The sequence below is a fragment of the Megascapheus bottae genome, chromosome X (genome assembly GCF_031878675.1).
Source record: "Megascapheus bottae isolate mThoBot1 chromosome X, mThoBot2.hap1, whole genome shotgun sequence".
Taxonomy (NCBI): Eukaryota; Metazoa; Chordata; class Mammalia; order Rodentia; family Geomyidae; genus Megascapheus; species Megascapheus bottae.
The window spans coordinates 91,606,828-91,630,496 of record NC_143547.1 but is presented as its reverse complement, the minus strand read 5'-3'; the positions used below and the strand labels follow the sequence as shown (position 1 = coordinate 91,630,496).

At 38.4% G+C, this 23,669-nt stretch overlaps 1 pseudogene; it reads left to right on the top strand.

Moving 5' to 3' along the window:
• The first annotated feature begins 207 nt into the window (after window positions 1-207).
• LOC150041555 (calcyclin-binding protein-like) lies at window positions 208-10,996 on the top strand (annotated as a pseudogene).
• The last annotated feature ends 12,673 nt before the right edge of the window (window positions 10,997-23,669 follow it).

Genomic DNA, 23,669 nt, shown 5'->3' with positions numbered 1-23,669 from the left:
CTTCTAAAATACAGTGGTTGGGCAGACCTAAAACAGATTCCCCATTCTAAAAGTGATAAATTAGAGAGGAGAAAGGGGTTACAGGACATAAAGAAGTCCATTTTCTAACAAGGACCATTCCATTAGATGTTGAAGCTCAGGGACACTTCTTTTTGAAGATGTAACGACCTCTCACACTCATGAATTGGCAGGATTAATATAGTAAAAATGGCCACAGAAGAAAAAGCAGTCTACAGAGTCAAAGCAATAGTCATCAAAATCCAATGTCATTTTTCACAGAAATAGATTAATCTAAAAATTCATATGGAAATGTACTCACTACCATACTTCTGTAACTGTAACTTCTCTGTACATCAGCCTGATAATAAAATAAAAATTAAAACAAAATCCATGTGGAAACATGAAAGACCCTGTATAGCAAAAGTGAGCCCAATTTAAAATGCAATACTGAGAGTATTACAGCACTAGATTTCAATTATATTACAAAGTCATAGTAACAAAACCAGCTTGGTATTGGCATACAAAAAACTAAATGGAACAGAATATAAAACCCAGAAATAAATCTACATAGCTTCAGATTTTTGTTTTTCAACAAAGGAGCCAAAATCATATTTTTTATTAAAGATTTTATTAACATTGATTTTTACATCATCTTTCAAATGATGTATTTAACAAACAAGTATTCAAGAAGGGAATCTTTATATACAATCACTGGCACTTGGATTTTAGAACACAATTAAAATTAGGCTGAGAGTTTACATGTCACAGATACATAATCTATGTAATAAAACATTGTGTCTATACAGTCATAGATTTTTATGTCCATAGCATTGGGTACGCAAATATTGAGTCCTTGCTCTTGTACAGTTTGGATCTGATATCCACATATTAAGGATACCATGCGTCTTTTGTTCCTTAGGTCTTGACTTGTCTCACTCAACATGATTTGCTCTAGATTCATCCACCTCCCTGCAAATGCCATTATTTTATCTTTTCTGTTGGCTATGTAGAATTCCATTGTGTATATATACCACATTCTTTTTTGCATCCATCCCTCTGCAGTAGGGCATCTGGATTGTTTCTATCGCCTGGCTATTGTGACTAGTGCAGAGATGTACATAGCTGAGCAGGTGTCCTTATCATCTCCTGGGGTATAACATTCAGGATATTATTTTTTCTTGCCAGTCCTGGGGCATGAACTCAGGGTCTGGGTGCTAGCAACCTCTACTTTCAGTCAAAGTGCCACTTCTGGCATTTTCTGAGTAGTTCTATTGGAGATAAGAATCTCCTAGACTTTCCTGTCTGGGCTGAATTCAAGATGGGATCCTCAGATCTCAGTTTCCTGAGGAGCTAGAATTGTAGGCCTAAGTCAATCATATTCCTTCCTTTTGAAACTGAAGAGGAAATAACTTTGCCACCAAGGCCTGTGGTGGCAATAAGCAGTTTTCCCAGTCTATGGATTACACCCAGCCCCATCTTTCTCCTTCTTACAAAATAAATTATGTTCACAGACAAGTGATTCTATTTGCTGCTCATTTTATAGCATCCCTTACTGTTGTCCTGTTTTCATTCCCTTTAGTCCAAACTGGCAGTACTTTTGTTCTATCATTGGCTTCTGCTGAGATGTCATGAATATGACTCATGAATTTTAATCAGATATTTTTATCAAATGATTTTTCAGCCATATCCTTTGTGTTTTCTCTAGAATATGTTCTTTCCTCTTTCCTCCTCCTCCTCCTTCTCCTCCTCCTCCTCCTCCTCCTTCTTCTTCTTTTTCTCTCTTTTTGCTATGTTGATAAGCTAAAACATTTTTGAAATGTTCAAGTCCTAGTTTCTTCTTTGCCTAACAATTTCTTTCATTTACCTCTTATATGATACTGTAAGCAGTAAGAAATCAGACCACGCCTACAATACTTACAGTATTTCCCCAATAAAATATCTGAGTTCATGACTTTTAACTCCTATTTTCTATAAAACATAGGACTACAATGCAGCCAAGTTTTTTTTTCTTTCCTCTCATTCAAATACTATATTCTTTATTTCTGTGTGAGAACTCAGCATAATCACACTTTAAAGGGAGGAATTATTGCTTTTGGCTCATCAGTTTCATTGCATAGTCTTTGCGTACATTTATTCTGGGGTAAGTTAGCACAGCATAGTGGCAGGAACACGTAGCAGATACTGTTCACCTGGACAAGAAACAGACAGAGAAGAGAGGAGTAAGGGAGGGCAGGTCTAACCTTTGAAAGGCATGTCCCCTGTGACCTCCTTCCTCCAGCTAAGCCCCACACCCTACAGTTTCCATAGCATCATCAGTTGAGGCAACACCAGAGCCTATAGGGGACACTTGATATCTTAACCACAACATTCTGGCCCTAGGCCCCAAAGGCTCTGGCTATCTCATAAAGCAAAATACATTTAGTTCATTTCCCAGAGTTCCCAAAGCCTTAACATTTCCAACATTTGTTCAAAAGTCCAAGTCCAAAGTCCTTTCTGGAACTCAAGGCAAATTTTCAGCTGTCAGGCCCTGGAAAATCAAACAAGTTACATACTTCCAAGATACAAGGGCACAGAGTAAATATTACCATTCCAAAAGGGAGGCATAAGAGGACAGAAAGAAATGATAGGACCAAAACGAGAGTAAAATTAATCAGGGAAAACATTAAATTCTATAGATCCATATCTGTTATTTATGGCATTCTGTGTCATGATACAAGTGTCTCTCCTTACTGTTTTTTTTTTTCGGCCAGTCCTGGGCTTGAGCTCAGGGCCTGAGCACTGTCCTTGGACTTTCTCAGGGCTAGAGCTCTACCACTTGAGCCTCAGCACCACTTCCAGCTTTTTTCTATGTATATGGTACCAAGGAATCGAACCTGGGTCTTCATGCATGCTAGGCAAGTACTTTAACCACTAGGCCAAACTCCTGGCCCTTTTGGTTATTTATTTATTTTGCCAGTCGTGAGACTTGAACTCATGGACTGAGCACTGTCCTTAGACTTCTTTCAAGGGTAGAGCTCTACCACTTGAGCCACAGAACCACTTCTAGCTTCTACCACTAGGCCATCATTCCAGCCCTACCTAGAGCTTTCCTATTTTTACATCTCCAAGTCTTTTCAAATTTCTCCCACAAACCATCTCGAAAGTATTCTAAGCCACATGGTCAGGTGATTACAACAATGACCTCTATTTTTTACAAAATTAATTTCCAGGATTAATTACTTTGATATTACTGTGACCAAATATCCTAGAAAGAAATAATTGAAAGTGGCATTGCCATCCATAGTCTATGTTTCTATAGCATGAGGAGACAGAACACCATGGTAGTAAAAGAATGTGATAGAGGCTATTCACTTCATGATGGATAGGAAATACCATAATGTCTTTTATTATCTGTGTACCTACCCCAAATCTTTTCACAACAATTAATTTAGATTCTGGCTTCTGCAACAAAAAAATACCATAAACTAAGTTACTTAAAAATTTATTTTTATGAGAAATTTATTTCTCATAATTCTAGAAACTAGAAAGTTCAAGATCAGGGCAGATTTGATATTGGTGATGTGATATTTCTTGAGTGCTGGAAGACATTTTCTCATTATTTCCTCACATGGTGGAAGAGGTAAATAAATACTTGGGTTGCTTTCATAAGGGCACTATCTCATTGGGTACTATGGTTTTTTTGTTTGCTTTTTGATGAATCATGGGGCTTATAGATATTTGAATCTGTGGGCCAAATCACAGTACTTTTTTTTTGGTGGGTCTTGGGGCTTGAACTCAGCTTGGGCGCTGTCCCTGAGCTCTTCAGCTCAAGGCTACTGCCATACCCTCTAGCCAAACCCCACTTCCCGGTTTTCTAGACATTAGTTGGAGATAAGAGTCTCAGGTCCTTTTGTGCTTTAAACCTTGATCCTCAGATTTCAGCCTCTTGAGTAGCTAGGATTACAGGCATGAGCCATCATGCCGGCAGGTACTATGTTTTTTATCTCATTTTTTTCTTTTTCCTTTATTTGGTCAGTTGTGTGGCTGGAACTCAGGGCCTAGACATTGTCACTGAGCACTTTTGCTCAAAGCTAGCACTTTATCACTTTGAGATGAGTTTCATGGACTTTCTTGCCCAGGCTGCCTTTCAACTGTGATCCTCAGATCTCAGCCTCTTGATCAGCTCAGATTACAGGCATGAAACACCAGTGCCTTGCTCTCACATCCAATTTTCTTTTTTTTTATTGTCAGGGTAATGTATGGGTTACAGTTACATTTGCCAGGTAGTAAGTGCCTTACTTCTCACATATTGATACCCCTTCTCATGTATTTGTCCCCATTTCTCTCCCCCAACCCCTCCCAATCAACTTGTTTTCCCCCATTCCCTTTCCTATTTCAAACAAACAAATAAACATATATACAATATACTAGGCAACAAAGTTAGATACAGAAACAATATGAGATTAACCAAAGGGCAAGAAAAGAGAAGAGAAATAACATAGTACATTAAGATCAACAATCACACAAGATAAAGCTCTTGGTTCCATATCTTAGAGATCCTTTCATTTAGTCTCATCCTTTATAACCTTATGTACATAGGTTTTGAGCTGTTGTGATCTTCTGCTATGAAGATGTGTACTAATTATTACAAATGAGGGAAACCATTGAGCCTCTGTTCCTTTGGGTCTGGCTTACTTCACTTAATATGATTTTTTCCAAGTCTTTCCATTTCCTTATGAATGGGTCCACGTCATTTTTTTCTGACAGCAGCACAGAATTCCATTGTGTATAAATACCACATCTTGTTGATCCAATCATCTACTGAGGGGCATCTGGTTTGGTTCCATTTCTTTGCTATGGTAAATAGTGCTGCAATGAACATCGTTCTTATCAAATTTTCTATGTGTTTTTATCCTCCAAGTATATTATCCAAATATATTTTACTTTCAGGAAAATTTTATTGGATTAGAATCACACCTTTAGGATTTCACTTAATTTTATCTTTTAAGCCTGTCTGTCGAAAGTACACAATTATTGTTGGAGGTTATTGCTTCAAACACATAATTTGTGTATGAAGGGCACTTCAGTTTGTTATACTACTGGCTTTGTTTTTTTCTTGAAAGGTTGAAACTAAGAAATTATGTTTTTAATAGGTTAAGATTGAGACTGGAAATAATATTTGCATTTGCATTTTTACTAGAACTATTTTTCATGTCTAGAACTACTTTTTCATGTCTAAGGGAAAAAAATGACATCATGGTCAACTTAAATGAGTAGACCATAATACATCATTGCTTTGCTTCCTTCTGGAAGGTTGTTACAGTTCTGTTTGGGGAATAGACCAACGTAGACTTGAGGAAAATGAGTTTTCCTGTTCACACTAGCTATTTCACTGTTATTTCTACTCTGTATCAGCGCTATGTGTGGTAGTACAGTTTTGAGATCATTGCTAGTAACCCATTTATAAAACTAGAGGCCTCAAGTTCATAATGACCAGTGTATGGTATACTGAAGTAAAAGAATGTAGAGAAAGGGTATTTGCAGAATGAGGATCTCCAACATAATGAGAAAACTGTCACATGTGCCAGAATTCACTTTTTTCAGAACCTTGAAATGAGCTACTTGCCTTCAGCCATCTTGAAGGTTTTTATTTGAGACAAATGGCAGATCGGGTAAAAGCAATGACCATTGTGGCCTTCTCACTTGTCATATCCTCCTTCCATTAGACTGATTTCCTCACGGCCAGCAGAGGGAGCAGAGCAAGTCTGGAGTTCCTTCAAAGATTTGTTTTCAAAGAATTTTGTCATCATTGGACTAGCCTAGTATTTCTCTGAAAGAAGCCAGTTGCCAAGTATTATCTGTACTTGATCTAATTCACAGCTCATCCAAGGTGGAAACTTTTTCCCAAGGGACATTTGTCAATTTGGCAAATTCAGGCAATTGTCAAACATCCTGGATTTCTGGAAAGACAATAACATTTTGGGTAAAAAAAATAAAAGCTAATTAAAATACTTGAGGAGGGGGTGGAAAAAGGGAATGAAATGTCCACAGAAGCTTTGAAAAAAATCTCTGACATGTTGCAGGTGCTCCAGAAGGTCACAGACGTGCCCTTGATTGTGACTATGCTTTGGAAAGACTTTAAAAGTCTCCAAGAGTTCACCTCTGGCTGCTTTGAGTCTCTGCAAAGAGACTTGTGATGCAAATAGAGGATAAAAATCAATCCTAGGCCCTGCGCTGGTGGCTCTTGCCTATAATCATAGCTACTCAGGAGGCTGAGATCTGAGGAACATGGTTCAAAGCCAGCCCAGGCATGAAAATCTGTGAGACTCTTATCTCCAGTTAACCACTAGAAAACTGGAAGTGGTGTTATGGATCAAGAGTAGGGTCGTAGCCTTGAGGTGAAGAGCTCAGGGACAGCGCCCAGGCTGAGTTCAAGCTCCATGACCCACAAAAAAATAAAATAATGGAAAAGAAAAAACTCATTGCTAGGACCCAAAGGAATGATGGTTTATAGAAACTGGGTAGAGATACACTTTTCCACAGACTTACTATACATTTATATTTACTTTAATAACATTGTATTGTGTAGTTAACTTTCATTAAGACAGTAGTTCTCAAGTTAAAACTTCTTATAGAAACTTCTACAATGTAATTTTATTGTTCTTACTGTGTTGTACAGAGGAGTTCCCATTTTGTAAGTCAGGTAATGAGTACAATTCTTTTTTGGACAATGTCATCTCCTCCATTGATTTCCCCTAGTTTGCCTCTCTCTCTTGTACAGACTTTAAAGAGAAAGATAACACTTGAAAAACACATGATTTGTCAGATTGTTAGATGCAGAGGAATTTAGTCTTCTGCTGTTTTATTTTTCAGGTAAAATACAGTCAAAATAATTTTAGGTCAATTTCTCTGGTAAACTGGGAATAGTTCAATTTGAGTCAGAAAAATTATCTAATAGAGGGTGTAGGAAAAATCTTTGGGCTATTTTAGGTAGGTAGATATTGAAAAGTATAAAAGTAGGTGTTGTGTCATTTACTCCTTATTCATTTTTCATTGAAATCTATATAAATTTCTATCTCAACGTTTATTTACTAAAGATTCTTGTTATACCATTATAAGTAACTGTACTGCATATATGAAGAAATATGCTTACATACAACATATTGTATGGGTTAACTGATGTATACTTTAAAAATAAAATGATGAAGCTGGGCAGTGCTGCTCTTGGCTACTCAGGAGGCTGAGATCTGAGGGTCATGGTTAAAAGCCAGCCTAGGCAGAAAAGTGTGAGATTCTTTTTTTTTAATTGCCAGGATAATATATAGAGGAGTTACAGTGACATTCATCAGGTAGTAGGTGCATTACTTCTCACACATTGATACCCTTTCTCATGGTTTTGTCCCCACTTCCCTCCCTCCACCCCCTTCTAATCATCTTGTTTTCCCCCTTCCCTTTAAGTCGGTGAGATTCTTATCTTCAATTAGCCACCAGAAAACTGGAAGTGGCACTGTGGTTCAAAGTGGTAGAATGCTAGCCTTGAGCAAGAATTGCTCAGGGACAGTGCCCAGGCCCCAGATTCAAGATCCATGACCCACCAAAATAAAACTAAATAAATAAAAGGGATGATATTTGCAATAGTAGAAAAGAAAAACAATGAACAAATTTTCTCTGAGGAAGCTAGACATTAAACTCAGAAGATTAAAAACTCTAAATCAGGTGTTTTAAATATGTTTAAAGAATAGATTATTTTTTCTGAAAACAAAAGGCAAGAACAATGGTGGTATCTCTCAGCACAGAAAAAATTTATAGAGAGAAATTAGAAAAAGGACCATTTAGAAGTCTGACACTGAAAAGGAAATAATAAAGAAGAATTTTACTGAGATAAAGCTAGGATAAAGCATATACTAAGATAAAGCATGTTTGAACAATGGAGTCCAAAGCATATTTAAACAATGGATTTGTGTAAGGTTTATTGAGATGATCTACTCTGAGGAACAGAAAGAATACAAGAAGAAAAATGATAGCCTTGGAAAGGTGTTGCATGCATATTGCAGTCTGTGGTCTCAAGCACGGCTCAGCATACATAGACTTATAGGAAAGTCAACTTGTATTATGGGATCTATGCTTACTGACAGCTCTCTTTGTACAGTGGTTTCTGTCTCCTCCAATGGAGACCTGCAAGTCTACCTTTCAGCCAAACTTGCCAGACCATGGCTTTCTTTTTGAAGTTTCCACAGAAAGACCTAAAATAGGTAATGATGTTCCAGGAAAAAAGTACTAGGATAAAAGTATATGATGCCATTACAGCTGACAAATTCAAGCCTGAGACTGAGAGGACAAGATGCAGCAAAAATGTCAAAAGAAAACAGAGCTTACCTTAACTGGAGTTCATTCAGGTTTCCATTGAGAATGTGCAGCTGTATGTCATGAAGAGGTCACTGGATCTTTTGGTAAAGCATCTAAATGAGAAGGGTTGACTCCATGCCCTGGAACAATCTCTTAAAACCTATCTCTGTGAAAGGCAGTCCAAAACAGTTCTTTTCTTTCATATATTTTTCTTGTAATTATTAGAAGGGTTACATTACTTCACAAATATTGATACCCTTTCTTATGTCTTGGTCCCCATTTCCCACCCCAACCCCGCCCCTCATCTTGTTTTTCCCCCTTCCCTATCCTATTTCAAATTACCAAATAAGCATATATACAATATATCAGATAGCAAGGCAAAATACTGTAACAATATGAGATAACCAAGGGACAGGAAAAGAGATGAGACATAACATAGTACATTAAGGACAATAATCACTTGTTATATGGCTTTTGTTTCTATATCCTGGAGCTCCTTACATTTAGCGTCATACTATATGGCCTTAAGTATCCAGATTTTGTTCTGTTGTAAATCTCTGCTAGGAGAGCCCAAGGTTTCTACTGATTATAACAAATGAGGGAAACCACTGAGCCTATGTTTCTTTGAGTCTGGCTTACTTCACTTAATATGATTTTTTCTAAGTTTATCTATTTCCTTACAAATGGGGCAATGTCATTCTTTCTGACAGCAGCATCAATGGAGGGGCATCTGAGTTGGTTCCATATCTTCTCTATGGTAAATAGTGCTGCAATGAACATTGTTGTGCTAGTGGATTTAGTATGTCCTTGTTTCTGAACAATTGGGTAAATGCCAAGTAGTGGAATTGCTGGGTCATAGGGGAGCTCTATGTTTAGACTTTTGAGGAACTACCATACTGCTTTCCATAGTGGTTGACGAGTTCACACTCCCACCAACAGTGTAGTAGTGATCCCTCCTGGCCACATCCCCTCCAGCATCTGTTGTTATTTGTTTTCCTGATCCTGGCCATTCTAACTGGATTGAGGTGGAATCTTAAAGTTGTTTTGATTTGCATTTCTTTTATGGCCAGAGATGTCAAGCACTTCTTCATGTGTCTATAGGCTATTCTTATTCCTTCTTCAAATAACACTCTTTTTAAATCTTTGATCCATCTTTTAATGGGATGGTTGTTTCTTTGGAGATTAGTTTTGGAGAGATTCAATTTTTTGAGCTGTTGATATATTTTAGATATGAGGCCTTTGTCTGTCGTATGGTTAGTGAAGATCTTCTCCCACTCTGTAGGCTTTCTAGTTAGTTTACTAGCTATGTCCTTTGCCATACTGAAGCTCTGCAGTTTCATGCAGTCCCACTTATCCAGACTTTCCCTGATTTGTTGTGCTTCTGGGTCCTTATTAAGAAAGTTTTGACCTGTGCCAAGGAGATCTAGTGTATCTCCTATTCTTTCTTGTAAAGTTTTTAGTGTATCTGCTTTTACCTCGAGGTCTTTGATCCATTTGGAGTTAATCCTTGTGCAGTGTGACAAAGAAGGATCCAACTTTAGTTTTCTGAAGATTCTTAACCAGTTCTGCCAGCACCACTTGTTGAAGAGGCTATCTTTCTTCCACTCTATTTTTTTGGCTCCCTTATCAAAGATTAGGTGGCCATAGGTCTGTGGGTTAATATTTGGGTCCTCAGTTCTATTCCATTGGTCTTCAGGCATGTTATTTTGCCAGTACCAAGCTGTTTTGGTAACTATAGCTCTGTAATAGAGTCTAAAGTTTGGTATTGAAATTCCTCCTGCGCTGTTCTTTCTGCTAAGAATTGTTTTTGCTATACAGGGTCTTTTATTATTCCTTATGAAATTTTGGATTGTCTCTTGTATTTCTTTAAAGAATGACATTGGGATATTGATGGGTATTGCGTTGAATTTGTAGATAGCCCTTGGCACGATTGCCGTTATCACGATGTTTAATTCTTCCAATCCAGCAGCATGGGAGGTTTTTCCATTTCCTCAGTTCTTCTTTAATTTCCTTTTTCAGGGTTTCAAAGTTTTCATCAAAAAGGTCCTTTACATTCTTAAGTTAATTCCTAGGTACTTTATTTAATTTGAGGCTATTGCAAAAGGAGTTGCTTTCCTGATTGCTGCCTCATTCCTCTCATTGTTGGCATATAGGAAGGCACTTGATTTTTGAGGGTTAATTTTATACCCTGCTACCTTGCCAAAGTTTTGAATCAGCTCAAGGAGCTTGGGAGTGGAGTCTGTAGGGTTCTTTAAATACAGAATCATGTCATCTGCAAAGAGGGAAAGTTTCACTTCCTCTTTCCCTACTTGGATCCCCTTTATGCTTGCTTCTTGCCTTATTGCTCTGGCTAGGAATTCTAATACTATGTTAAAGAGGAGTGGAGAGAGTGACCATCCTTGTCTCATTCCTGATTCTAGAGGAAATGGCTTTAGCTTTTCGCCATTAAGTATAATGCTAGCTGTGCAAAATAGTTCTTATTGTGCAAAAAAAGAGCATGGAAAACACATGGTAGAACTGCTTGTCTTAAGTTGAAATAGAGTGCAACAAGAAAGAAAAACAGATTCCAGTGAGGGATTAGTGAAAATTTATGAACATGGAAATGATGGTCGCAACTGTTAATAATGCCTGGGTGGAATCAAGAGATAGACAAGCCAAAGGAGACACATAATTTTGAAAGCTGTTTCAGTTCTTTAGGGAACTTTGATGGTGAAATATAGATGTTTCCAAGAAGAGAATGCTGGTGAGCTGTACAGTTAATAACTATTTATACAGACTTTAAAGATTAATATAATTAAACATTTAAATTTTATTACAGATGTGACATATGGAGAGGGCACAGTTTCATAAGTCAGGTAGTAAGTACATATGTTTTGGGCAATATCACCGTCTCCCTCACTTTCTCCCAATTTTTCTCTCCTGTACCCACCCACAAGTTGTATCATTCATTTTCAACAAATGTCCAATATCACTGCTGCATTTGTTCACCTTTGTTCCTCCATTTCTATACAGCCTTTTTTTAAAAAAAAAGACAGTGAATTGTCTATTTAGTACAGAAGGATTTATTTGTATAAATTATCCTTATTAAATATCTCCATCAAGGATGACCTCATTAGTTGCTCTGATCATTTGGTGACATTGATCAAGATACATTGTTTTCAGGGGCCGGGAGTTTGGCCTAATGGTTAAAATGCTTGCCTAGCATGCACGAAGACCCAGGTTCGATTCCTCGGTACCACATATAGAAAAAGCCAGAAGTGGTGATGAGGCTCAAGTGGTAGAGCTCTAGCCCTGAGAAAGTCCAAGGACAGGGCTCAGGCCCTGAGCTCAAGCCCAGGACTGGCAAAAAAAAAAAAAGATACATTGTTTTCATAAACTGCGTTGTTAAATGACAATGCCTTTGTACCACTACTTAAAGATATGTAATAATAATAATAATAATAATAATAAAAATAAAGACATATGCTAGTGGCTCATACTTGTAATCCTAGCTACTCAGGAGCCTGAGATCTAAGGATCATGGTTCAAAGCCAGCCTGGGCAGGAAAGTCCATGAGATTCATATCTCAAATTAACCACCTGAAAATTGGAAGTTGTGCTGTGGCTCAAGGGGGTAGAGTGCTAGCCTTGAGCAAAAGAAATTAGGGACAATGTCCAGGCTCTGAATTCAAGCACCATGACCATAAACTAAAAAGATGTTAAAATTTTTTTCCTCTGGGTTATTGTATAACATTAAAAATTTATTATAGAGGGGTTATGGTTAAATTAATCAGGTAGTGGGTCTATTACTTCTTGCACATTGTTATATCTCCCATATTTTTCTCCCACATCCCCTCGCCCTCCCTGCTCCCAAGTTGTAAAGTTCATTTATTTATTTATTTTTGCCAGTCCTGGGCTTGAGCTCAGGTCCTGAGCACTGTCCTTGGACTTTCTCAAGGCTAGAGCTGTACCTCTTGAGCCTCAGCACTATTTCCGGCTTTTTTCTATGTATGTGGTACCAAGGAATTGAACCCAGGTCTTCATGCATGCTAGGCAAGCACTCTACCACTAGGCCAAACTCCTGGCCAAGTTAATTTATTTTAATTTTTAATTTTTTGCCAGTCCTGGGGACTTGAACTCAGCCTGGGCCCTGTCCTTGGGCTTTCTTAAGGCTATTGCTCTACCACTTGTGCCACAGTACCACTTCCAGCCTTTTCTGTGTATGTGATACTGACAAATCAAATCCAGTGCATGCTAGGCAAGCACTCGACCCCTAGGTCATGCTCACAGCATTAAAATCTGTAAGCTGGGTGTTGGTGTTTAACACCTGTAATCTTAGGTACTCAGGTGGCTGTGATTTGAGGATTGTGGCTCCAAGCAAGCTCAGGCAGAAAAGTCTGCAAGCTCAGGCAGAAAAGTTTATAATACTCTTGTTTCTAATAAACCACTCAGAGAAAGCTGGATTCGGTGGTGTGACTTCAGTGGTACAGCATGAGCCTTGAGCACAAAGAAGCTCAGGGACAGTGCCTAGGCCCTGAGTTCAAGGCCAGGACTGACCAAAACAAATGGTAACTACACTTGAAAGTTGGTAATAATTTAATAAAAATGTATGTCAGAAAATAATTTACCTATAAGTTACTAATACGAGACACCACAAATGTAGAATAAGTCAGAGTAGAACCAGAATTATTTTTTTGGTGTTCTTTGTTTTATTAATCTCTACAGAGTACAACTTAGGGATGAATACAGAATTGTTTACTAATATGTATCCCATAATCTTTCAAATATACGGAGGTTCAACTCACACTTAAGTCGAGGGGTAGATTTGAAACATAATTTTAATGTAATTATATTGCTAACGATAACCTTGAATAACAAGAAGGTAAATTTTGCAAGCAGGTCTTGTGTTTATGTATGTGTATGGGTGTGTATATGAGAATATAAATGTGTAATTCTTGAGGAATGTTTTGGATGATAATATGCTGTCAAGATCTGTATTATTTAATTTAGACCAGAATTTTTGTATAAAATTCTACCCAGGAGCTGATGATTCATGCTAGTAATGCTAGCTACTCAAGAAGCTGATTTGAGAATTGCAGTTCAAAAGCAGCCCACGCAGGAACGTATGTGAGAATCTTATTTCCACTTAACCAGCAAAAATGCTGCAATTGGAGTTGTAGTTCAAGTGGTAAACTGTTAATCTTGAACTGAAAAGCTCAGAGAGAGTGCCCATGTCCTGAGTTCAAGCCCCAGAACTAGCACAAAGCAAAACAAAATTTCAAAATTGTAATTGATAATAATAAATACTTCTCAACAACAGGGTTTGTTGAGTTTCCTTTTTCTCCACATCCTTACAGGCACTTGTCCTTGAGATAATAGACATTTTTAACAAAGCGAGGTAATACCTCATTGCAGTTTTTTTTAAATTTATTTTTTTCATATATTTTTTATTGTAATTAATAGAAGGGTTACATGATATTTGCCAGATAGAAGGTGCATTAATTCACGTACATTGATACCCTTTCTCATGTATTGGTCCCCATTTCCCTCCCCCCACCCCCACCCCTCATCTAGTTTTTCCCCCTTCCCTATCCAATTTCAAATAACCAAATACAAATATATCCAATATATCAGATAACAAAGTGAGATACTATAACAATATGAGATAACCAAGGGACAGCAAAAGAGATGAGAGATAGCATAGTACATTTTTTTTGCCAGCCCTAGGGCTTGAACTCACAGTCTGAACACTGACCTTGGGCTTTCTCAAGGCTAGAGCTCTACCACTTGAGTCACAGCACCACTTCCAGCTTTTTTTTCTATGTATGTATGTATGTGGTACCAAGGAATCGAACCTAGGTCTTCATACATGCTAGGCAAGCACTCTACCAACTAGACCATAATCCTGGCCCTCATGTCATTTCTTTACATTGTTTTAGATTCTTCATATGGCAGAGAACATGAGTCTGGCTATTTGGGTTTTTTTGTTTCTTTGTTGGGTTGGTTGGTTTTGTCAGTGGTGGGACTTGAACTCAGATCCTGGGCACTGTCACTGGGCTCTTTTGCTTAAGGCTAGTGTTCTACTATGTTGGGCCACAGTACCACTTCTGGTTCTTTGGGTTTTTTTTCCTTTTTAAAGATTTACTTTATCATTATTATAGAGGTGGTACATAGAGGGATTACAATGACAGGAGTCAGGTAATGAGTCCATTTCCTGTAGTACGGTGTCATCTCTGTCCTCCTTCTCTCCCAGTCCCTCCCTCCCATCTCCACCCACGAGTTGTATAATTCACTTTCCCTGATGTACCCTGAGCTCCATTGCTGTACTTTTCACTCTTTTTCCTTGGATTCTGTGCCTTTCCTTCAACTCTCCCATAAATATACCATATACAAGGTAAAGAATACAGGAAAAGTAAAAACATCAGCAAAAGTAAAAACAAATAAGACCATTGTTTCCATATCTTTGGAGTGCATTTCAGTATGTATTTTATTTCATGTACATATGATTAGGTACTTAGGCACTGTCTGTAATTCTCAAGAGTATCCTCTTTTGGTCTTACTGTACTTGAGTATCTAGAATCCTGTGTACATTGTCATACTCCAGTGCAGATTTAGAGCTAATTTCTGCATATCAGAGAGAACATGCATCATTTGTCTCTGTGATTTTGGCTTACCCTACTTAACATGATTTGTATTAGTTCCATCCATTTCCCTACAAATGTCATTATTTTTTCTAATGGCTGTGTAAAATTCCGTTGTATATAGGTACCACATTTTCTGGTACTCATCTATTGGAGGGCATCGGGGTTGTTTCCATATTTTGGCTATTGTGAATCATGTGACGGTGAATATGGATGTGCAGGTGTCCTTATCATACCCTGGTTCATGATGCTTTTTTAAAATTTACTTTTTTGCCAGTCTTGGGCTTGAGCTCAGGGCCTGAGCACTATCCTTGAATTTTCTCAAGGCTAGAACCCTATCATTTGAGCCACAGTAACACTTTCACCTTTTACTATGTATGTGGTAGCAAGGAATTGAACCTAGGTTTTTGGGCATGCTAGGCAAGCACTCTACTACTAGGCAAAACTCCCAGCCCTCACGATGCTTTTCATCATGAGTCTTTATCTTGTTAAATTTGATTGATGTAGGTCTGTTGAGATGAAATGTGTGCTGGGATCCTGAATCTCTATTTGGTCAGAGACACCTAGAGAGTTTACCTGTGATGATGCCGTCATCTTTCCCAAAGTCTCCATTTCTGATTATTGAGTGGTGAACTGGAGATAAGAGTGTTTTCTCTCTGGGATAGCTTTGAACTGCGATCTTCAGATCTCAGCTTCCTGAGTAGCTAGGATCACAGGTGTTGGCTACCAGCACCCAGCTTGAGTCAGGCTTATTTTACAGTAAGTAGTTGACATTTGTTGTAAACTATATGATTGTGTTCTTTATGGATGAATCAAATTCGATTGTGACAGATGTTACTTTCTTTTTATTTATTTATATACATTGATATGCAATTTCAAAGTTTGACTCTTGTGAATCAGTGCCATGATAAACAGGGACTTTCAGTACTTTGTGTGTTGAGGTTGACATCTTTGTGTATATATAATGGGATCATACAAAATGTCTGTTTGTAGATGTTTGAAGAACCACCATACTGATTTCCATAGACAATGACCTAATTTATATTCCCTCAAAAAAAGGTGTATAATGGCCCCTTTTCCCACACAAGGTTCCCAGCATTATTATTATTATTTGTATTCTTGCCTTCCTCCCTCCTTCCCTCCCATCATGTAGTTTATATTTACATTGGCTAGGAATGTTGAACATTTTTTTTCTATATGATCGCTGGCTAATTGTATTATTTTGAGAAGTATCTATTCAGTTCATTTGTCCATTTATTCATTGGATTGCTTCCAATTTTTCCAGTTTAATATTTTGAGTTTTTCTTACATATTCTGAATATTAATCTTGTCAAAAGAGTATCAGGCAGGCATAAAGTCCTATTCAGTTGGTTGTGTTTTTACCATGCTGTTTCCTTGGTTGTGTTGAAGATTTTTAATTTGATGCAAACTCCTTCATTGATTTTTGCTATCATTTCCTGGACAATTGGAGTTGTAATCAGAAAGTCATTGCTTATGCCTATATCTTGACGCATTTCTCCTATGTTTTCACATTTTGAATATTTCTTTTTTTTTATCTTGGTTCACTATTTGTTGGCATCCAATTTTCTCAGCACCATTTGTTAAGGACACTCTCATTTTTTTCAGTTTATATTTTTAGTGTTTATTGCATCAGGATTTTTTTTTTTTGATTGTGGGACTTGAACTTTGGGCCTGGGCTCTGTCTCTGTGCTCTTCAGCTCAAGGTTAACGCTCTATCACTTTGAGGCACAAAGCCACTTCCAGTTTTCTGGTTGTTAAAGTCCATGAGACTCATCTCATGGACTTTTGTGACCAGCCTGGCTTTGAACTGCGATCCTCAGATCTCAGACTCCTGAGTAGCTAGGATTACAGGCATGAGCTACTGGCACTGGCAGGATCTTTCTTCTATTCCATTGGTCTACATGTCAGTTTTTTTGCCAGTACTGACCTGATTTTGTGACTATGCCTGTGTAGGATTGTAGTATTTTAGTTTGAAGAAAGATATTGTAGTACTTTTGGCATTGCTATTTTTGTTCAGATGTCTTTGATTATTTGGAGGCTTTTGTGGTTCCATATAAATTTTAGGACTGTGTTTTTATCAGTATTAAATGTGAGATTTATCTATAGTATTGCAGTGTATGTTCTATTTTACTTTTTTGTGAGACTTGAACTCAGGTCCTGGGTGCTGTCTCTGAACACTTTTGCTTGAAGTTAGCACTCTACCACTTTGAGCCACAGCTCTACTTGTGGTTTGCTGGTTGTTAAAGGATTTCAGCCTCCCTCTGAGTAGCCAGGATTACAGGCATTACAGGCCTGAGCCACTATCACCCGGCTACATTTTTTTAAAAATTTATTTAATGAGTAGAATTTCATTGTATGGTATACCAAAGTTTATCTAATTATCTGTTGATTGACACTTCGACCATCCTTAGTTTTTTAGCTATGATCAATAAAACATGTAGAACATTGATATCCAACTCTTTTATGGCCATACATTTTCATTTCTTTTGGTTAAAAATCCCATGGGCAAAATTTGTAGCTGAGGAATAGGAATAAAATAAGGAGGGATCTTGGGGCTGGGAATTTGGCCTAGTGGTTAAAGTGCTTGCCTAGCATGCACGAAGACCCGGGTTCGATTCCTTGGTACCACATATATAGAAAAAAGCCAAAGTGGTGCTGAGGCTCAAGCAGTAGAGCTCTAGCCTTGATAAAGTCCAAGGACAGTGCTCAGGCCCTGAGCTCAAGCCCAGGACTGGCAAAAAAAAATAAGGAGGGATCTTAAAAAAAATCTGTACCCCATGTTAGCAGGCTGAAATTAAATCAGTGCAAGGGTGGATTTTCTGGAGATTATGCTCATAAACCTGTGTGCACTAACATTGAGCCTGTCCCTGGTATTGGATCCATGTCTTGGTTGTTGATAAGGTGATCTTCAGAGATTGGTATTAGACTCTTGTAAATGACAGAGTCAAGGTCAGGAATTGAATCTACTTGTCTTGGATTGTGACTATTCTGTCACTCCTTTCAATTTTAATGACCACTGTATGTAGTCACTGGAGCTCATGTATTTGAGTTTTTTTTTAAAGACTAACAATTTAACTATATGCACATATGCATGACATAAACTCTCTTTCTCGCTATAATATATATATATATATACATACACTCAAGATCCTAAAATAAATCATATTCTGGTTTCCAAATTTTATATTAATGGTACTAGTGTGGCCATGTTCTCAGAGAAGAAAGAAGCAGATGAAATTAAGCAGAATTGGAGAGTCTTATTCTCTTGGAAGCACTTCTTAGTATCATGTAGCCACATTGGAGTTGAGTGAGTGATCCCCTCAGACCATTTTGGATGGCTAGCCATGCAACTGGCTGGGGTCCAGTCATTTGATTGCGGCCAGCACTCGCAACAGACCACGTTTAGCTCATCTCTATGCCTCTGGGTAACATTCCTCTGACTTGATTCCTGGATTGAATCCAACCGGGTATCTCTTCTTCTTAATGAGTTCCAGGGGAGGAGATTCATTCCACAACCTCCTTTGACAGCTTATATTATAGTGTTTTATGATATTATCAAGAAATGCCTTTCTGTTTCGACTATAACTCATTTCCTCTTGTTTTGGAATTAGTGAAAATAGAGATGAAGAAGCCCTCACTGCCTTCTCCCATGATAGCTTCTCTGTCCTGTGAAGATAGTTCAGTGCAGCAGCCCTCAATCTTTCTCAGATCAGACAATGTGTCTTAGGCTTCCAGCCTGACATGCCGCTAAGGGGGAGCCAGTCAACTTTGACAGATTAAGTTATTCTGTTGGGTCCTTGTCCCAGCTGGACTATTAGCACACAAAGACTTCTTTCTTTCCCTGATCTGCATTGAATGTGTTAGGCAGCTAGCACCCTTCCAGGAGGACTAAATGAAGATCATCAATTTGGTACTAACTAGCCTTGCCCTGCTTAACGTGTAGTTCTCTGGTAGCTATGTGTGATTTTTACTTCTGAAACTCTGCCTGCTGTTTTTAACTTGGTCCACTGAATACTTGTGCCCTACATGAACAATGACCATTATCCTAACATTTGTGTGTGTGTGTGTGTGTGTGTGTGTGTGTGTGTGCTGTGCTAGTCCTGGAGCTTGAACTCAGGCCTGAGTCTTGTCGCTAAGCCTTTTTTAAACTTAAGGTTAGCCACCTACCACTCAAGCCACTCTCGTGGATTTTCCTGTGCGGGCTGGTTTCAGATTGCGTCCTCAGATCTCAAACTCCTGAGAAGCTCCTGAACCACTAGCACCCAGCCTAACTTAATTTTTTTTCTTTTTTTTGTGAAAGGATGTTGGTATTTATTTATTTATTCGTCAGTTATAGGGCTTGAAGTCAGGGCCTAGTGTCTGTACTTGAGCTTTTTCGCTCAAGACTAGTAGCACTTGAAGCGCTACCTACTTCTTGCTTTCTGGTGGTTAATTGAAGAAAAGAGTCGCACAAACTTTCCTGCTTGGGCTGTTTTTGAACCTTGATCCTCAGATCTCAGTCTCCTAGGTAGCTATGATTAAGACTGTGAGCCACTGGTGCCAACGTTGAAAGGCTCCTTTACCTTTAGGTTGTTAAGTGAGAAGGACCTCAAACTACTTAAGGACTAGACTATACCCAGAATTAATCATAGGCTCTCTCTGTGTGTGTGTCTGTGTGTGTGTATGTGTGAACACTTGTATATATTGATTAGACATGTGTGTTAGATATATGTTGGAGTTAGCACATATTTGCCAAAGAGTACAGTTAGGTATTATCAGTTTGGCAAACAGTGTAGCATAATGATGAACTCTTGTGTATCAATGTTTTTACTTTCTTGTCCATGATTTCAGAGAAGTAAATTCACTTTTCTCCATACTTCAGTTTCTCTCATTTCTTTTTTTTTTTGCCAGTCCTGGGCTTGAGCTCAGGTCTTGAGCACTGTCCTTGGACTTTCTCAAGGGTAGAGCTCTACCACCTGAGCCTCAGCACCACTTCTGGCTTTTTTCTATATATATGGTACCGAGGAATTGAACCTGGGTCATTGTGCATGCTAGGCAAGCACTCTACCACTAGGCCAAACTCCCAGTCCCAGTTTTTCTCATTTCTAAAATATAGATATATTATTGCATGTCAGAGTGAATAAACAATGTATGGTAGGTAGATCCATATAGTGGAATATGACCCATCAAAATAAGTGGATCAAAATTCTAAATTTCATATTGCATATGTTTTACCACAATTCAAAAATTGTACAGTATGACAATACTCAATATGCCAAAACATGAATTTGTATGTTTTAAATGGTTGGATTGAATGATATGTGAATTATCTCTCAATCAAACTGTTTTTAAAACTTCACTGTTTAAATACATCATTTGAAATATGATGTTTCACTGTTGAAACTCTCTCTCTCTCTCTCCCTCTCTCTCTCTCTCTCTTTCTCTCTCTCTCTCTCTCTCGCTCTTGGATAAATCCCTAAATAATTATATGAGTGAAAGAAACCAGACAACAAAGAGATGAAGATTGTGTGGCATATGATATCATTTATACAAAGCTCTAGGAAATACATACTAATCTTTAGTGATAGAAAGCAGATCCATAGTTGTTTTAGACAGAGTGGAAGGTAAGGGAGGATCAAGAAAAAATGATTATAATGAAGGGCAAGGAAACTTCTAGAGATGGTAGATATATGTTCATTATCTTGATTGTGGTAATAACTTCATAGGTGTATGTATGTCAAAGCTCATCAAATTTACACTTAAATATGGGTACTTCATTATATGTCAATGATGTCTTAAAACAGTTTTAAAAATAGAACCTTCGTAGATGGCTGATAAGAGATAAACATATGACAATGAATGAAAATGATTTGGATTAAGGCGAATGCTCAAGAATTGTTCATTTCAAGCCGGGGCACGGAGGTTCTCACCTGTAATCCAAGCTACTCAGGAGGCTGAGATCTCAAGATCAAAGTTTAAAGCCAGCTCGGGCACAAAAGGACCTGAGACTCATCTCCAATTAACCTCTAGAAAACGGGAAATCGGGCTTATCTCAAGGGGTAGGGCGGTAGCCCTGAGCTGAGGAACTCAGGGACAGCGCCCAGGCTTAGAGTTCAAGCCCCATGACTCCCACACATCAAAAAAAACCCAAAAACCAAACAACAGAATTGTTAATTTCAAAAAAAATCATTGAGGACCACCAGGCACTGATGGCTCAGAAAACTGGAAGTGAAGCTGTGGCTTAAAGTGGTGGAACTAGCCTTGAGCCAAAGAGCTCACACACTGTGCCCTGACCCTGAGTTCAAGCCCCATGACTGACAAAAAAATCAGTGGAAACAAAAGCTGTAGGAAGGAGGGTTCGTGGAAGTCATTAGGTTCTCATCTGGGATGTCTTGCATCATCTATCTTAACACTTGGTTTCCCCATTTCCCAGAGTGAGGATGGATTTTCCCTAATCTCAATTACTAACCAGTAAAAGGATCTTCTTTCTTTCTTTCTTTTTTTTTTTTGGTTGGTCTTGGGGCTTGAACTCTGAGCCTGGGCACTGTCCCTGAGCTCTTCTGCTTAAAGATAATAAAAAAAATAAGGGGCCGGGAGTTTGGCCTAGTGGTAGAGTGCTTGCCTAGCATGCATGAAGACCCTGGTTCAATTCCTCCATACCACATACATAGAAAAAAGCCGGAAGTGGTGCTGTGGCTCAAGTGGTAGAGTTCTAGCCTTGTCCAAGGACAGTGCTCAGGCCCTGAGATCAATCCCAAGACTGGCACAAAAAAATAAAATAAAATAACAACTATCTTCCCAAAGATTGGGCATGGGTTAGTTTTATTCTCTGCTTGCCAGCATTTATTATTGTTTGTATTCTAAGTGGTGGTATTTCTGACAGGAGTGAATTGAAATCTCAGAGTTGCTTTGATTTGCATTTCTTTTATTATGTGGGATATTGTGCCTTTCTTCATGTATTTATTGACTGGTTCTACTTTTTTCAACAATTGTTAGTTGAGTTAATTTGCCTATTTATTAATTGGGATGTTGATTCTATTTTTGGGGGGGGGGCAGTAATGGGGCATGAACTGTGGGCCTGAGCTCTGTCCCTATGCTCTTCAGCTCAAGGCTAATGTTCTACTACTTGAGCCACAGCACCACAGCTGGTTTTCTGGTGGTTAATTGGAAATAAGAGTCTGATAGACTTACTTCCATGCCTGGGCTGGCTTTGAACTGTGATCCTCAGATCTCAATCTCCTGAGTAGCTAGGATTACAGGCTACCAGTGCTCAGCTCTGTTGATTTTTGGGATTTTGAATTTCTTTGAGATTCTTGTAGATTCTGTTTAGTAATCCTTTGTCAGATATATAACTGGCAAGAATTTTCTTCTGTTCCATAGGCATACTTTATGCTGTGCGAAAAGTTTGATGCAATCTCATTTGTTAATCCTTGTTCTTAATTGCTCAGTTCTCTTTCTCGCCTCCCCCCCTCCTTTGCCAGTCCTGGGGCTTGAACTTAGGGATTGGGCAATGTCTTTGAGCTTTCTCAAGGCTAGTACCACTTCTGGCTTTATGGTGTTTATGGTACCAAGGACTCGAACCCAGGGCTTCGAGCATGCTATGCAAACACTCTACCACTAGGCTACACTCCGGGACCCTTATTTACTGATCCTAGCTAATCACGAGGGTGAGATCTGAGGATCGTGGTTCAAAGTCAGGTCTGGCAGGAAAGTCTGTGAGACTCTTATCGCCAATAAACCATCAGAAAACCTGAAGTGGTACTGTGGCTTAAAGTGGTAGAGTATTAACCTTGAGCAAAAAAGCTCAAGAACAGCACCTGGGTCCTGAGTTCAAACCTCGGGAACAACACACACACACACACTGAAAAAAATGAACAAACACAAAAGAATGGAAAAGAATGAGGAAAATAATAACTGCTTCTTTTTTTTTTTAAATCAAAGTAGGGGCCAAGAGTTTGGCCTAGTGGTAGAGTGCTTGCCTAGCATGCATGAAAACCCGGGTTTGATTCCTTGGTACCATATACATAGAAAAAAAAAAGCTGGAAGTGGTTCTCTGGCTCAAGCGGTGGAGCTTTAGCCTTGAGAAGCAGTCCAAGGACAGTGCTCAGGCCCTGAGTTCAAGCCCAGGACTGGCAAAAATAAATCAAAGCAAATGAGTGTCAGTATATTACCCACCCCCAACCAATCAACCAACAAGTGTTTGTTAATGAGCTTCTCTGTATTTGATAAGGGTAGTGCCCTAAAGTCAGTATCTAATAAGTAGTAATTTGAGTAGAGACTATTTCTATGAAAAGGAAATAATTTTAATTTTTATTAAATTACTGGCAGAGTAAAAGAAAGAATAGGCACTAAAGGGATGTTTGCTAGAAAATCGAATGCAGAATATAGCCTGGTAGCTTAACATCTTGCTATTCAAATTGCAGCCCAGCACCCTGAGCACCACCTGGGATTGATGGACGAGCAGAATCCCACAGGTCCAGGGAGACTGACTGAATCAGGAGCTCCATTTTAACAAGATTCCTGGGCGTTTTCTAGGCATGTTACTGTCTGAAAAGCACTAGCCTGCAGGTAAGCGAGGAGACTTCATGACACTTTAATTTGCCCTTTAATCAGTTTGCGAGTAAGGTGATGACAGTATATTTAATATTATGTTCAATATTCTTTATATAGCTTCATCATAGATGTAATTGTAGTCTTAACAAGTGAAATTGAGTCTATTTTAATA